Raw genomic sequence first — 16,252 nt, 5'->3', positions numbered from 1 at the left:
ATTATATGAAGGTATAAAAAAAACAGCTTTCCATAGTGTCTACCCAGTTTTGCACACGGTGAAGAACCATATCATGCTGATGATTGCTTTGTGTAATTGATAAATGAATGTTGTCTGAGTGACCATTTGAATGGGTCTGGCTCCAATCACTCATTCCAGAGAGTGACGAGAGCCGTTAAAATGGCTGGATCATGGAGATGGTTTCAAATTGCATGTGTGATTGCTTTTGGCTGGAAAGTGCTGTTATTGTTTGAATCACAGCACATTATGATGGTCATTATAATCCTTTGAAAAGCTGTTTTGGATCATGAGCATGAAATCGAGTGTGAGACAAAGCAGTGCTACCAAAATAAACCAGTGCTCCTCTTAATTACAGTTTAAGCAATGAGCCACCTTTTGCCTGGTGTCTTACAATGTGTTGTCTTGCTCTCCCTATTTTGCATTTTATTAGTCCCTTATTTTCTTAACAAAATGTAGCAGGGCTCCAGACTAAAAAAAAATGACTTAAGAGCCATTGGCTCGTAAACTGAAACATTAAGGAGCCAAATAGCCGTTTTTAGTCGCGAAATCAGAGAATTGCTCGATTTAGATTGCTGTTCAGAAACAAAATAGAAAGCCAAAGAAAAGGAAGACAGCTGATGACCCATTAATCGGAGGTTTAATAAACAGTATAGTTGAGAAGATAAGTTTGCATTCCCTTTTGTCTCATAAATGTTCACACCCCTTTCATAATTTATACAATTATAAGAGATAAAAGATTGTTTTATTTAGTACTTCTCTTCAGAATCTACATTACAGATATAACATAAGGATATTAGATAGATAGAAAGATAGATTGATTGATTGATTGTTTTAAAATATTGCCTTAGTCTTTCTTTACTGTTACCAGATGGCCCAGACACAGAGACTACAAGAGAGCAAATTGACTGAAATCCCAGATGCAGTTAATTGTGCTGCTCCAATCCCAATCAGTAATTACCAGAAGAAAAAAAAGTGGTACACAATACGGGACTTTTAATTATAAAGAAGCCCGAAATACACATGGGAATCTATTTTGAAATGTCTGCACTCCCAGCTGCAAGCTCACTGATGGCTGATTCGCTGAGAATGTGATTCAAACTGTTAAGGCTTCTGAGTTCAAACTTTTTTTTTCGGGTGATTAATGAAGAAGACCCTGTTCAAAAGAGTCATTTGTTCATGACTCTCTCACACTGGGTTTGTTGTTGCGTGCGGTGCAGAGAGCTCGTCAGAAACAGAATGGGTGGAAAGCAGATCGAGACACACTGGTGCGCGCTCTTAAGATAATTCAATAACTCACAAGATGATATCTGACAAAACTGCATATGAACGTGCACAACTTGGCGAATCGCCAATGGCGAAATTATTGTTGTAATCAATTATTTTTGGTTGCATTTGTGACCATTTTAGTCACAGTCTGGGGCCCTGCGTAGTGTTGCCCAACAAGCTTATGAAAGCTCCTAAAATTACATCCCCAAATACTGTTAAAAAGAGATCATTGCCTTGTCAAAGATTAGCTGCTTGGAGTAAAAGAAAAAAAAACAGATAACAAATTGATTTGACTTGCTTTCCTTGTTAAATAGTTTGTACAGTCAGCCGGTTGTTATCAAATTATAACACGTCTCTCTGGAATACTCTATTCTGATTGGTCAATGGCACCATCCAGTGGTCAGATATTGCTCTCTAACAACTGCACATCCGAAGATTAAGACGTATCAGACCGCTCATCCGTGTTCTGCGAGTCGTATCTCTTGCTTCTCGGATCACTGTGCGATCTCTACAAGTAAGCTAATAAAATAATTTCAACTCATCAATGTTTCATGTCCATTTATTTGGCAAGTAGTAATAGGCTGAATATTGAGGAGTCAGATGGTCATTTTCACAAAATAAACAACAACAGAACTCAACAGAAATAGCTGAACAGCTGAAATCCACCTCCAGTTTGCGACGGAGTTCTGTTGGTATTTATTTTTTGAAAATGACCGTCTGACTTCCCAGTGTCAAGCCTATTACAAGACTACTTGCCAAATAAATAAATAAATGCACATGAAATGATTTGTGATTAAATTATGTAATTATATGAGAAGTAATAAATCATTGAACAGCTGAAATCCACCTCCAGATTGCTGTTGGTGTTTATTTTGTAATTAATGAATGTCTAACTGTCCATCATGCATCATATTACAAGACTACTTGCCAAATAAATAAAAGCACATGAAACACTGATCTGAGATGAAATTATTTTATTAGCTTATTAGTAGAGTGTGCACAGTGATAGGGCTGGGAAAAAAAATGTGATTGTTACAAATCACGATTCTTGAGCAAAACGATTTCAAAATCATCTCCCTGATAAAAAAAATAAATAAAAAAAATCATGTTTATCTTAATACTCCATGATTAATAGATAAATATAGTGTAAAAGACCTTCACAGCAGGAGGACACAGGAGAGCAGTTTCCTCACAGATAAGGCTTTAATTAATATACTCCAGTGCTTTACAGCTTCACAATGACTCGGCAGATTCACAATAATAACTCTTCAGTTTCACAATATTAAATCATCAGTTTCACAACAATAGCTCATCAGCTCCACAGTAAGGTTTCTTGCCCCTGACACTCTCCCTGTCTGCTGGTGGCGTGGCTGCTTATATGCCGTTCTCCCCATGCTCTCTGGAATTAGAGACAGGTGTTAGACATAGTTTAGCTCAGGTGTCAGCGCCCTTACCGCTTTCTCTCTCCCTGGACGGATGCTCGACCACGCCCCTGCTGCCACATATCCCCACCACCCGACTGTCTACCACTCCTCACCCATTTCTGGAAAGGAAGTCAGCGACAGCCATCTGCGACCTCGGTCTGTGGACCACCTTGAATTTAAAGGGCTGGAGAGCCAGATACCACTGGGTGATCCACGCATTGGTATCCTTCATGCGGTGGAGCCATTGGAGTGGGGTGTGATCTGAGCAGAGGGTGAAGGCCTGCCCCAGCAGGTAGTAATGGAAAGTGGGGACTGCACATTTGATGGCCAGACACTCCTTTTCCATGCTGCTGTACTTTGTTTCCCTCAAGGAGAGTTTGCGGCTGATGTACAGCACTGGGCGCTCCTCCCCCTCCACCACCTGCAAGAGTACGGCCCCCAGCCCCCTGTCTGAAGCGTCCGTCTGCAATACAAAAGGGAGAGAGAAATTAGGTGCATGAAAAAGCGCAAAGTGCGCAAAGTGCGGCTTTAACCTGCGTAAATGCCTGTTGGCACTGCTCCGTCCACTGGACCAGGCCTGGAGCTCCCTTTTTAGTGAGATCAGTCAGCGGGCTGGTGACGTCCGAATAGTTAGGCACAAATCTTGGGTCTCGGGCAGGTCGCAATCGCCACCGTCTTGTCAATTTGGGGACGCACCTGCCCGTGGCCCAAGTGGAACCACAGATACCATACCTCCATCCGCCCAATTGCGCACTTCTTAGGGTTTGCTGTGAGCCCCGCCTGTCGCAGCGACCTCAGAACCACCCTCAGATGCTGCATATGCCGCTGCCAATCATTGCTATAAATGATGATGTCATCCAAATAGGCAGCGGCGTAAGCCGAATGCGGTCTGAGGATTCAGTCCATGAAGCGCTGAAACGAGGCCGGAGCCCCAAACAAACTGAACAGAAGTGTAACAAATTGGTGTAATCCGAATGGTGTGGAGAAAGCAGTTTATTCACAGGAAATTAGTGTCAAGGGGATCTGCCAATAACCCTTTGTCAAATCCAGTGTCGAGTAAAAACGAGCAGTGCCTAACCAATTGAGTAACTCATCAATATGAGGCATTGGGTAGGCATAAAATTTAGACACCGCGTTGACTTTTCTATAATCCACACAGACCCGTCGCTCCTAGGAACCAGAACAACTGGGCTGGACCAGTCGCTGTGGGATTCCTCTATTACTCCCATATCGAGCATTGCATCCAATTCTTCCCGGACAATTTTTTTTTATGTTTGGGCAATCGGTAGGGACGGGTACGTACCACTATCCCCAGCTCGGTCTCGATGTGGTGCTGGATGACGTTCGTGCAACCCGGTAGAGGGGAAAACACATCTGCAAATTCTTGTTGTAGTTTGGCAACCTCTGCGAGTTGGTATGGTGAGAGATGGTCTCCACAAGTGACCAGGGTGACGTGATTGTGTTTTGTGTTTACCTCCGGCCCGAGCTCTGCCCTCTCCGGAACTACCATAGCCAACGTACACAGGGGCCGCCTCCCTCCACAATTTCAGGAGGTTGAGGTGATAAATTTGATGCGCACCCCCTCTGTCAGTCCACTTTACCTCATAATCAAGATCCCCCACTCGTTGTGTGACCTCAAAGGGTCCTTCCAGTAATTTGGAACTCGATGTGGGGAGTAATACGCGTACCTCATCTCCCAGTGCAAGTTCCCGTAGCCGAGTTCCCCTGTTATACAGTTGGCTCTGTCGTTCTTGAGCTTGGAGCAAATTCTCCTGTGTTAGTTGCCCCAAGGTGTGGAGTTTTGCTTTAAGATCAAGAACGTATTGAATTTCATTCTTAATGGTTGAAGGTCCCTCCTCCCAAGCTTCGCGTGTGATGTCAAGCACAACGCGTGGAGCAGCTCGAATGGGGAAAACCCAGTGGAGGCTTGCGGGACCTCTCAATCTGCGAATAACGGGATCGAGCCATTTGTCCCAATTTCTAGCATCCTCGTGCACAAACTTACGAATCATATTTTTAAGGGTTTTGTTAAATCACTCCACCAGGTCATCTGTTTGTGGATGGTAAACGCTGGTGTGAATTGACTTAATGCCCAATCATTCGTGAAGCTCGCGTAGAGTCCGTGACATAAAGGTTGTGCCCTGATCGGTGAGGATTTCTTTCGGAATCCCCACCCGGGAGATTATTTTGAAGAGTGCCTCCGCAACACTGCGTGCTGAGATGTTGTGCAGGAGCACTGCTTCCGGATATCACGTTGCATATTCCAGTAGGACCAATACAAAGCGATGTCCACGTGTTGACTGCTCTAATGGCCCGACGATGTCTATGCCAATTCTCTCGAAGGGGACCCCGATCAGCAGAAGAGGGCGCAATGGTGCTTTTGGCCGTCGGGTTCACCAGCTGACATTCACGGCAAGCCGCACACCACCTGCGAACATCGCCGGCAATGCCCGGCCAATAAAAACGGGCTATTAGTCGGTTCAGTGTTTTTCTTTCTCCTAGATGCCCCGCCATGGGATTATAATGAGCCACCTGGAACACCATTTCCCAGCGGCTCCGTGGTATTAAGAGCTGGGTTGTATCTTCCTTAGTTTGAGCATCCTGTGTCACTCTATACAACTGCTTGTTTATAATTGCGAAATAGGAAATGAAAGAGCGACATTCGGCTGGAGTTGTTGACCATTGATCACTCTCACTTGGTCGAAGGCGTGCTTGAGGGTTTCATCTCGCGACTGCTCCAAAGAGAAATCCCCTTCGGGAAATCCCCCGAGGATGGGAGAAGCTGCAGCCTCTCCCCCCATGTCATCCTGACGTGGAGCCGATGAAGATGGCCCCAGCTCCACCTCCCCTGCTAGAGCATCGCACATTTCACATCTCGTCGCTTTTGTGCAGGACCCATCCGTGCATAATCCCTTTAATACATTTCTGAACTCAGGCCAATTAGTCCCCAAAATCAGCGGATGGGCGAGGCGGGAACTAACCACGGCCTCCACTCTATGCTTTGTTCTCTGAAATTTAATAATATGGGTCACCACAGGGTAGTTGTGAATATACCCATGTACACATTTCACCCTCACGCTTTTAGTTGTGCCCAAAGCCTTGTGTTGAACCAAGCTTTGGTGGATAGTGGTCTGGTTACAACCCGTGTCCACCAAGGCTTGGTGTATACTCCCCTGGACTCTTACCGGTATCCTTTACCCTCCAGCCTGATCAGGGGCAGCCTGTGGTGCGTCGGGGATCCGGACTACAGTTCCCAGCTCCATCACAGGACACTGATCCCGGAAGTGTTCCGGATCCCCACAACGCCAGCAGGCTGGCCAAGGTGCTATGCCCACAGTTGAAGGGGCGGGTACATCCACCTGAGGGGTAGAGCGGTAAGGCAGTGAGGAGCCGGCTTTGGCGGCGATTTCCACGCCTCCGGGGTGCAGGAACAGGGCCTGGAGAGAGGACAGAGTGAGAGGGGAGGGGGGAGTGGGAGAGATGGGAGGGAGAGGGCTCTTCCGCCCTTGGGCACGCCGCCATATGGTCCTCCGTCAGCTGGACCGCTTGCATGCCGGGCGATGGCACTGGACCCATTCTGCCGTCCCTACTGGAAGCCAGCGGATCAGCTGTTCCAGCACCACTTGGTCGACCACTTCCTCGACGTCGCGGTCCCCCGCCAGCAGCCATTTCCGGCAGGCATCACGGAGCCACTGAGAGAAGGCGAACAGGCAGCCGGCTCCTTCCAGCTTCAACGTGCGGAACAGTTGTCGGTATTGCTCTGGGCTCTGGCCGACCCGCTACAGGATGGTCTTATTCAGGTTGCTGTAGACCAGGAGATTAGCCACCGGCAGTTGTTGTGCTGCAAGCTGGGCTTCCCCTGACAGCAAAGGGATGAGCCGGGCCGCCCACTGAGCGTGCGGCCAGCCCCAGATTTCAGCGGTGCACTCGAACAAGTCGAGGAAGGCTTCTGGGTCATCTTCCGCCCCCATCTTTATCAGCGTGGGCGTGGGCAGGGGGCTGCTGTTGTCGGGGGTCGCTGCCGGGGCTTTCTCCTGGTTGAGAAGGCTCCGAATGGCCTGCTGGTCCTCTGCCTGAGCTCTAAGGACCTCATGGAAGCAGTGTTCCTGATCTTAGTGGAGCTCAAGCAGAGCCTGTTGTTTATTTGAGTTTATTTGAGAGGTGTAGTGGAGTGTATTTGTCAGAAGTCACTGCAGATTCTGCTTGACACTTCTTTAATAAATAGTTTAGCTGTAAAAAGGCTTATCAAACTGTTGGATGCCATAAACTACATGTCGTGCCCCAGCAATATTTATAATTTAACAGCCAGGGTATTCATGTGCATTGGCGGGTAATTTTGCACATTTACCTGCCACTGTCGACAAGAAATGCCCTTAGACACAAAGACACGTGCCTGAGGAAACACACCTGATTATATTTTGAAGAACAGACGAAAGAATTGCCGGCAATGCATGTGTTTGATTTGTTTTTTTGTTAAGAATTTCAATTGCGCTTTGGATCCAACATGCGCTGCTCTGTCGTGTCTCACGGAACGCACAAATGGTGAGTTCTCACTTTTCTTTCTCTGTCAGTCATCTGGGAGCAGTTTGTAAGAATAGAGTTGTCTATGAGAACGCTGCATAGGATCTCAGACTTTCTCATGATGTATATGCAAATAAAATGCAACCATATTGGGACTACAGGAGAATTGTCATGTGTGTCATAATTCAGTACAGCCCCAGAAAAGGTTCTTGAACAATTTACTCTAGCATCCATTGTCTGTTCATCATTATCATATATTATCATTATGATAATAGTAATAGCTTATGGTAATATATGTTAGATTTTATATTCTAAAATAACAAAATTAGCTTTAAGTTAAAATGATATATGTAGATATTTATTTGTTGAATACAAAAAGACATAATGCAGCCTTATAACATGGGTTCTTTGCACTAACTAGTCCAGACAACGCACTGACTGGTAGTTTTAAATTAGTAGTTTTGCACATCCCTACCTTTTTCCTGCAAGTTATATATTACAGTGTGAAACAATTGTCATTTCAGACTCTACTGTTCTTTAATAGACATTTCTTTCTGAGAAAATGGAGTTAACAACGTTTATTTGTATCTTTTTGAGGAGTTGTTATATCAAATTGCAATACTTACAGAATCACAGTATCACAATACAGTTGTGCTCAAAAGTTTGCATACCCTGGCAGAAATTGTGACATTTTGGCATTGTTTTTGAAAATATGAATTTATTTTCTTTTATTTAAGGATAGTGATCATATGAAGCCAATTAATATCACGTAATTGTTTGGCTCCTTTTTAAATCATAATGATAACAGAAATCACCCAAATGGCCCTGATCAAAAGTTTACATACCCTTGAATGTTTGGCCTTGTTACAGACACACAAGGTGACACACACAGGTTTAAATTGCAATTAAAGGTTAATTTCCCACACCTGTGACTTTTTAAATTGCAATTAGTGTCTGCGTATAAATAGTCAATGAGTTTGTTAGCTCTCACGTGGATGCACTGAGCAGGCTAGATACTGAGCCATGGGGAGCAGAAAAGAACTGTCAAAAGACCTGCGTAACAAGGTAATGGAACTTTATAAAGATGGAAAAGGATATAAAAAGAAATCCAAAGCCTTGAAAATGCCAGTCAGTACTGTTCAATCACTTATTAGAAGTGGAAAATTCAGGGATCTCTTGATACCAAGCCAAGGTCAGGTAGATCAAGAAAGATTTCAGCCACAACTGCCAGAAGAATTGTTCGGGATGCTAAGAAAAACCCACAGGTAACCTCAGGAGAAATGCAGGCTGCTCTGGAAAAAGAGCGGTTGTTTCAAGGAGCACAATACTTGTTGACCCCCTCTCCAAACATAGCGCTTATGGTTGTGACCATAAAGCTCTATTTTTGTCTTGTCACTCCAAATTACAGCGTGCCAGAAGCTGTGAGGCGTGTCAAGGTGTTGTCAGGCATATTGTAACCGGGCTTTTTTGTGGCATTGGCTTCTTTCTGGCAACTCGACCATGCAGCTCATTTCAAGTATCGTTGTATTGTCTCATGAAGAGACCAGGTTGCTTTTATCCCCCAATATATTCTCCTCTCCTCAGTGGCCTAATGTGAAAGAGCAGTTTTTGTTGACTCATTGTCTTTACATGCTAAAAGAAGAATCAAAATTCTATTTATTGGCCAAGTAAGTTGTGCTTACAAGGAATTTGTCTTGGTGGTTTGCTCCAACAAGTAGACATGTCATATCAGATACTTTTGGTATGACATTACACAGAATGTACTATATATACACAAACAATACACAAGAATGACTATGTACTACACCATATGAAAAAAGCAATACAATACAATTGACGGTACTCCTATTCTTTAAGTACAATGCAAGAGTACTGTTGATTGTGTTGTATTATCCTAACATTATCCTACCACCACAGCCAGTTCATGCATTAAAGGAATGTTCCGGGTTCAATACAAGTTGAGCTCAATCTACAGCATTTGTGGCATAATGTTGATTACCACAAAAATGTATTTAGACTCATCCCTCCTTTACTTAAAAAAAAAAAAAACAAAAAAAAAAAAAAAAAAGCAAAAAGCAAGGTTACGGATAGGCGTTTACAATGGATGTGGATGGGGCCAGTTTTTGGTGGGTTTAAAGGCAGAAATGTGAAGCTTATAATTTTATAAAAGCACTAACATTAACTCATTTAAAACTCTTGTATTTTTTGAGCTGTTAAGTTGTTTAAATTGTCATTTTTACAGTAATTTTAGGGTTTGTTGACTATATCATCATGGCAACGAATTTATAAAATTGGCTATAACTTTACACAGAAAAGTTTAGTACAGTTGAAGACAGAAGTTTACATACACTTAAATGTAAGTCATTAAAACTCATTTTTTAACCACTCCAAAGATTTAATAGTAGCAAATAGGGCTGCAACTAATGATTATTTTGATAATCGATTAATTGGATAAAAAGCTAAACAATTTTTCAATTAGATTTGTTTATTATAACCAAATAAAACACTAAATCAGGGTATTTATGTGTAAAAGTGTACTTTTAAAAAGTGCAAAAGCCACACTGAGGTTTACTAAATCTTTTTGACATATTAAACCTTAAATAAAACACAAATGTTTGTCCAGTTTTTAAACAGTAAAACTTTAAATATCCAAAATATAAATAAACAAGTATTGAGTTGTACTCATATAAATTCACATTATGAAATTAGGAAACAAACATGTTTGTAATAAGATATTAAGCAGCAGAATTAGTTGAAATATAAAAATTATAAACAAACAAACAAACAACAAATGTTTCTGTTTGATACAGAGGTAAAATGCAGAAGAAGAGGAAAACTCACTGTTCAGTGTTACGAACATGTTTCTCATTCACTCTTCCAAAACTTTGAATTGGAATGTAAAAATGTCAGCATGTTCACATGCTTCGGGCTGAGGCTGGCTCTCATTTTGCAAGCTATGTTACTTCATTTCTTATTTGAGTGTTGAGGTCCTCCTCAGCTTTCTCCTCTCTGCTCTCTTCCTCACTGTTGCCTCCAGACTCAAGGAGTGAGTCAAGCAAAGATGTTGCAGGTTCAGCTGCAGTTCTTATGGCTGAGGTGGTCATTTGCTGCTGCTGCACCATCTCCCTTATTGCTGCAAGTGCTTCAGTTTGCACTTTAGCTTGCACAGTTATAATTTGCTCAGGTGACAGAAATTTCAGTCTTCTGAACCTTGGGTCCAAAGCAGAGGAGAGAATCACAGGATTAGCTACCTGATCTAAGAGTGTTTCCTTCCATCTGTTTTGAAGCTGTTCAACTGCTGTGGTTTGGAAGGACTTCACCGAAGCTGAATCGAAGGCAGCACCTTCAGTGGAGTATGCAAGGAGAAGCAATTTATGTGTAAATCAATATTTGCATTATATTGAATGATAATTGCTGATGTCAAGTTGACAACCATGATTAATATAAAAAATCTAAATAATCTATAATTAATACAGCATATTATGTTTTAACAATTTTAGTTAGAAATTGTTACACAGACATGTTGTTCAGATGTGGAGATATAAACATGTAAAAATATAATTTATTTAATTTTGAATAATAAGTAAAGGACATATAGATAAATTAAATATAGAAAGACTGAAAACAAGCGTGTGAACGTAGTAGAGCCGCAGTAGATCGCGTTTGAAAAACAGGTAAAATTAATAGTAGACAAATACTATAAAAAGAAAACGGAAAGGAAAAACACAGCAAGCTAACAGGTTTGATTAAAAGGACAGGAAAAATTATGCATTAGTGCACAAGTGCTGAAAACCACTACAGAGACTAAAAAAAACAATCTTTTACTGCTGCTGTTATTAACTGCCTTTAGATTTAGTGCTTCACTTTGTTCACACCGTTTTAATTTAACCTATTTCTGTGGTAGCACTATTTTAATCCATCACTATGTTGCGAGTGAGCTGATTGCGCAACCTGATGCTCGAGACAAAATAGATCTAGTATGACTGTCCCGAAGTTAGTAAACAAAGCCGTTTAAACAATAGCATTGAATTAAACTAGACTATACCATTTTCACATCTTCATATGAGGATATACACAGTTTTTACTTACCGCGCTGATGTTTCACCTTCATACGTGACACCAACGTGTTTTCATTTCATGTGCTCGTGCATCACTGTGGTACTTACGTGCCACACAAGCTCAGCTTCGCATAACTTGCAGGTTACAATCGTCTTTGCTGCATTTAATGTCAAATGCTCCCATGCCTTGGATGACTTGGGGCGCACACTTTTTCTGCCGCCGGTTGATCTGTACTCTCTTGCCATTTCGCGTGTGACTGTGTTTTCATGAAAGTGACGTCATCAGTAAACGCTTCCTGTGACGGGAGTAGACCAACTAATCGATAATGACATTCGTTGACAACGATTTTCATAATCGATTATTATCGATTTTATCGATTAGTTGTTGCAGCCCTATTAGCAAACTATAGTTTTGGCAATTAGTTTAGGACATCTACTTTGTGCCTGACACAAGTAATTTTTCCAACAATTGTTTACAGACAGATTGTTTCACTTTTAATTGACTATTTCACTATTCCAGTGGGTCAGAAATTTACATACACTAAGTTAACTGTGCCTTTAAGCAGCTTGGAAAATTCCAGAAAATGATTTCAAGCCTTTAGACAATTAGCTTCAGATAGGAGGTGTGCTGAATTGGAGGTGTACCTGTTGATGTATTTTAATGCCTACCTTCAAACTCAGTGCCTTTTTGCTTGACATCATGAGAAAATCAAAAGAAATCAGCCAAGACCTCAGAAAAAAAAATAATTGTGGACTTCCACAAGTCTGGTTCATCCTTGGGAGACATTTCCAAATGCCTGAAGGTACCACGTTCATCTGTACAAACAATAGTACGCAAGTATAAACACCATGGGACCACTCAACCATCATACCGCTCATGAAGGGGACTCATTCTGTCTCCTAGAGATGAATGTAGTTTGGTGTGAAAAGTGCAAATCAATCCCAGAACAACAGCAAAGTACCTTGTGAAGAAGCTGGAGGAAACAGGTAGACAAATATCTGCATCCAGAGTAAAACGAGTCCTATATTGACATAACCTGAAATGCTGCTCAGCAAGGAAGATGCCAATGCTCCAAAACTGCCATAAAATAGCCAGACTACAGTTTGCAAATGCACCCATGGGGACAAAGATCTTACTTTTTGGAAAAATGTCCTCTGGTCTAATGAAACAAAAATTTAACTGTTTGGCCATAATGTCCATCGTTATGTTTGGAGGATAAAGGGTGAGGCTTGCAAGCCGAAGAACACCATCCCAACCGTGAAGCATGGGGGTGGCAGCATCATGTTGTGGGGGTGCTTTACTGTAGGAGGGACTGGTGCACTTCACAAAATAGATGACTTCATGAGGAAGGACAATTATGTGGATATATTGAAGCAACATCTCAAGACATCAGCCAGGAAGTTAAAGCTCGGTTGCAAATTCATCTTCCAAATGGACAATGACCCCAAGCATACCTCCCAAAGTTGTGGCAAAATGGCTTAAGGACAGCAAAGTCAAGGTATTGGAGTGGCCATCACAAAGCCCTGACCTCAATCTGATAGAAAATTTGTGGGCAGAACTGAAAAAGTGTGTGCGAGCAAGGAGGCCTACAAACCTGACTCAGTTACACCAGTTCTGTCTGGAGGAATGGGCCAAAATTCCAGCAACTTACTGTGAGAAACTTCTGGAAGGCTATCCAAAATGTTTGACCCAAGTTAAACAATTTAAAGGCAATGATACCAAATACTAACAATGTGTATGTAAACTTCTGACCCACTGGGAATGTGATGAAAGTTATAAAAACTGAAATAAATCATTCTCTCTACTATTATTCTGACATTTCACATTCTTAAAATAAAGTAGTGATCCTAATTGACCTAAAATATGGAATGTTTTCTACAATTAAATGTCAGAAATTGTGAAAATTGGGTTTAAATGTATTAGGTGTATGTAAACTTCTGACTTCAACTGTAAGTGATTTTATCAGACTAGAATCATGTTGTTTACATATGTATTATTAATGTCTTGTGGCTATTCTTTTGAAACCATATTTTAACATTCAGAAATTGGCCCCCATTCACTAGAGATTATTAAAAGAGTGATTCATGCAGGATTGTTGCAGGATTGCTTATTGTCTGTGTGTGGTTTTTGTTCTCTGAGGAGTTATTTAAAGACCGTAGTCTGGGTAGATGCCATTTAATTACTTGTAATTTTTCGCTATTGAAAACGAGGCTGTAAGGGGTTTACCTGCATTCCATTCAAGGGGGTTGTCCATTCAGCTTAAACTGTCTAAATGTTCTAGGCCATGGCTGATAATCGCAACCCAATTTTACTCGAGTTTTTATTACCTGGTTTTCTTTTGGCATGGCCTATTTGTAATGTTCCATCAGCTGAATGATCATCTCATAAATATTAAACAGTACAACCCATTGAACAGGCTGTACACGTCTCCCTTTAGAGCCTAATTTTCAATTGTGAAAAATGTAATATGGAGTGTACCCTGACTAAGGTCCATAGATGATGAGTGATGTTTCAGAGCTCTGCTGTCTCTGATGTCTGACCATACTGGGGTGGAGAAGCCATCACCTCATCCCTCAGCCAAAACTCACTGTGAACAATTAGACTGGTGTGCCAAAGCTGCACACATACGATCTTGATATTGTGTTATTTTTGTCATTGGTTAGCAGCCTATCCAGGTTGTCCTTACCTAACCTGTGAGATGAGTAGGTCTTCTGCTGGTCATTCATTTGTTCATGAAAATATGCTCTACACCAGAATACCACCTGAACCAAATTTGGGGGAAGTGACCATTAATTCCTATAGTTATGGTGTTTTATCTCTTGATATGAGCACTATAAAAAGCCCCTGTAGCTTGAAGTAACGTGCTTGAAATAATTGCTTCAATTTTGAATGAGTGTGGTGCTGGGCTGAGCCCAGAAGAACCTGAAATACTGATCATCAAGTCACAGCATCAGCAATTTCAAATCAAAGTGTGGAACAAAATTATAGGCCTTTAAATGGTTGTTTATACAATATGTTCATATAGTGGCATTCACCTGCTGTCATGCGGGCCATTTCCTTGAGTGACTGCTGATTGGCTGCTCACTCGAAAGTTAAAATGCACACAGCAATTTACCTTGGTTTGATAGCCGGCCAGCAAAATGTAAGCAAGTGCTCGTTGATTATGGTTGCTAGTAGGATTTCAGCATAGACTTTCCATTAAAAAATATAGAACATCTAGTGAATACACTTGAATGTAGGCCACTCTTTCTGCTGATGTTTAGTTTTTGAAAAGCAGTGTTTGAAATGAACTTTTGCCATACCTACCAATGGTGGGTAAGTTGAGAAAATGAACTGGCCATGAAATTGTATTTTGCATTATTTTATTTAAAAACATGTTATTATATTTTGTATATTTTGTTTTTCTGACCATATTTGTGACAGTCAGGTTATCTCGTCACTCGCAGCATCATATATGAGATGAGCCAGACTCTCAGCGAAACTGCACCTGTCACAAAACCATGAAGACCCGTAATTTTGTTCCTGATATTTTCGTTTTGGTAGTTTTAATACGAGAAATATTACATATACATATTACATACATTACACTTTAGATATCCTACATAAATTAACCTAGGTACATCTATCCAAAAGCAAATATTAAATAGCTTTTGGCACTAGGCAAGTGTTCATTTTAAACTCTGAGTGAAAATACAGAAGCTTTTCTTTGCTGTGAGCAACTGTAAGCAATAGCATTAATGAAATGAACTGTCAGCACTGTATTAAAATCTGTAAATAATATGCAGTGCAATTGGCATACCAGATGCATTACTTTCTGTAGCAACTAAAAGGCTGAGACTTCAAATAATACACACTTTGTGTAGTTTTCAATTAAAGTAAAAGGAATAGGTGGATTTGGTAACAGTTGTTTTCGCAGTTCCTGGATCTAGTGTGTGATGCTACTCTGTGCTGTTTCCTTGCTGAGAGGCTTTCCTCAGGATAAATATGGCAGTTAATGTGCCATATTGATGTAGAGTGTGGAAACGCACTGAAAACCGGAATGAAAATGGCATGTTGTCAACAGCATTTTCAAGGTGCTCTCAAGTGCTTAAATGTTTAGATTAGAAATACACCTTTCAGTGTTTCCCCTAGGATTTGTTTCAGCAGCGGTGCTGTTGTGTGTGCGTCCATGAGTCCATAACGTCGGACCCGTATTTTTACGCACATTGGTTGAGAAATGGTATAAAATGACTTTAGAATCATCATAGATGGGTTATTCATGTTCTCCTGGTCATGTGTGTGTTTATTAAAACATCTGAAAATTTAAATCAATCTCACAGGGGGATACTTTCTCAATTTTTACCTCATTTTATTCAGATGGAATGATTTTTAAAGTATATAGCCTAATTATGGTCCTTCTCTTCAGTCACTTCTTTCTCAGCAAGACGTGATGCAACGTGTGCTGAATTACATTTATGTTATTGTTTTTGCGATACTTTTAACAAATACATTAAATGGCAGTTCACCCAAAAAATAAAATTTTTGTCATTACTCACCCTCAAGCTACTATACTCTCTTCTGTGGAACACAAAAGCAGAATGTTAGTTCCAGTCACCATCCATTGTCACTGCATATTTATTTATTTTCTATACAATGAAAGTGAATGGTGACTGAAACTTACACTCTCCCTAATATCTCCTTTGTGTTCCATGGTGAGTTGAGCGCGGATGCTGCAGTGGATGGTGTGAAGCCTCCACATGCGCTATGTCTCCGTGGCAACGCGCTCAATAAGCCACGTGATAAGATGCGCGGATTGATGGTCTCAGACGCAGAGGCAACTGGGATTCATCCTCCGCCACCCGGACTGAGGCAAATCACTACGTGACCACGAGGACTTAAAAGCACATTGGGAATTGTGCATTCCAAATTGGGAGAAAAAGGGGAAAAATAAAAAAAACAAAAAACAAAACAAAAAACAGTTA

The 16,252-nt window shown here is 41.3% G+C and overlaps 1 protein-coding gene across 2 annotated transcripts in view; it reads left to right on the top strand.

Annotated features, from left to right (window-relative positions):
* Window positions 1-16,252, top strand: part of LOC127447476 (disintegrin and metalloproteinase domain-containing protein 10-like) — a 106,441-nt gene that overhangs the window by 67,090 nt on the left and 23,099 nt on the right. The gene's annotated exons all lie outside the window — the stretch shown is intronic.

This window comes from Myxocyprinus asiaticus, chromosome 1, assembly GCF_019703515.2.
Source record: "Myxocyprinus asiaticus isolate MX2 ecotype Aquarium Trade chromosome 1, UBuf_Myxa_2, whole genome shotgun sequence".
Classification (NCBI taxonomy): Eukaryota; Metazoa; Chordata; class Actinopteri; order Cypriniformes; family Catostomidae; genus Myxocyprinus; species Myxocyprinus asiaticus.
The sequence above is the reverse complement of the archived record's forward strand: the minus strand, read 5'-3'. Positions and strand labels throughout refer to the sequence as shown.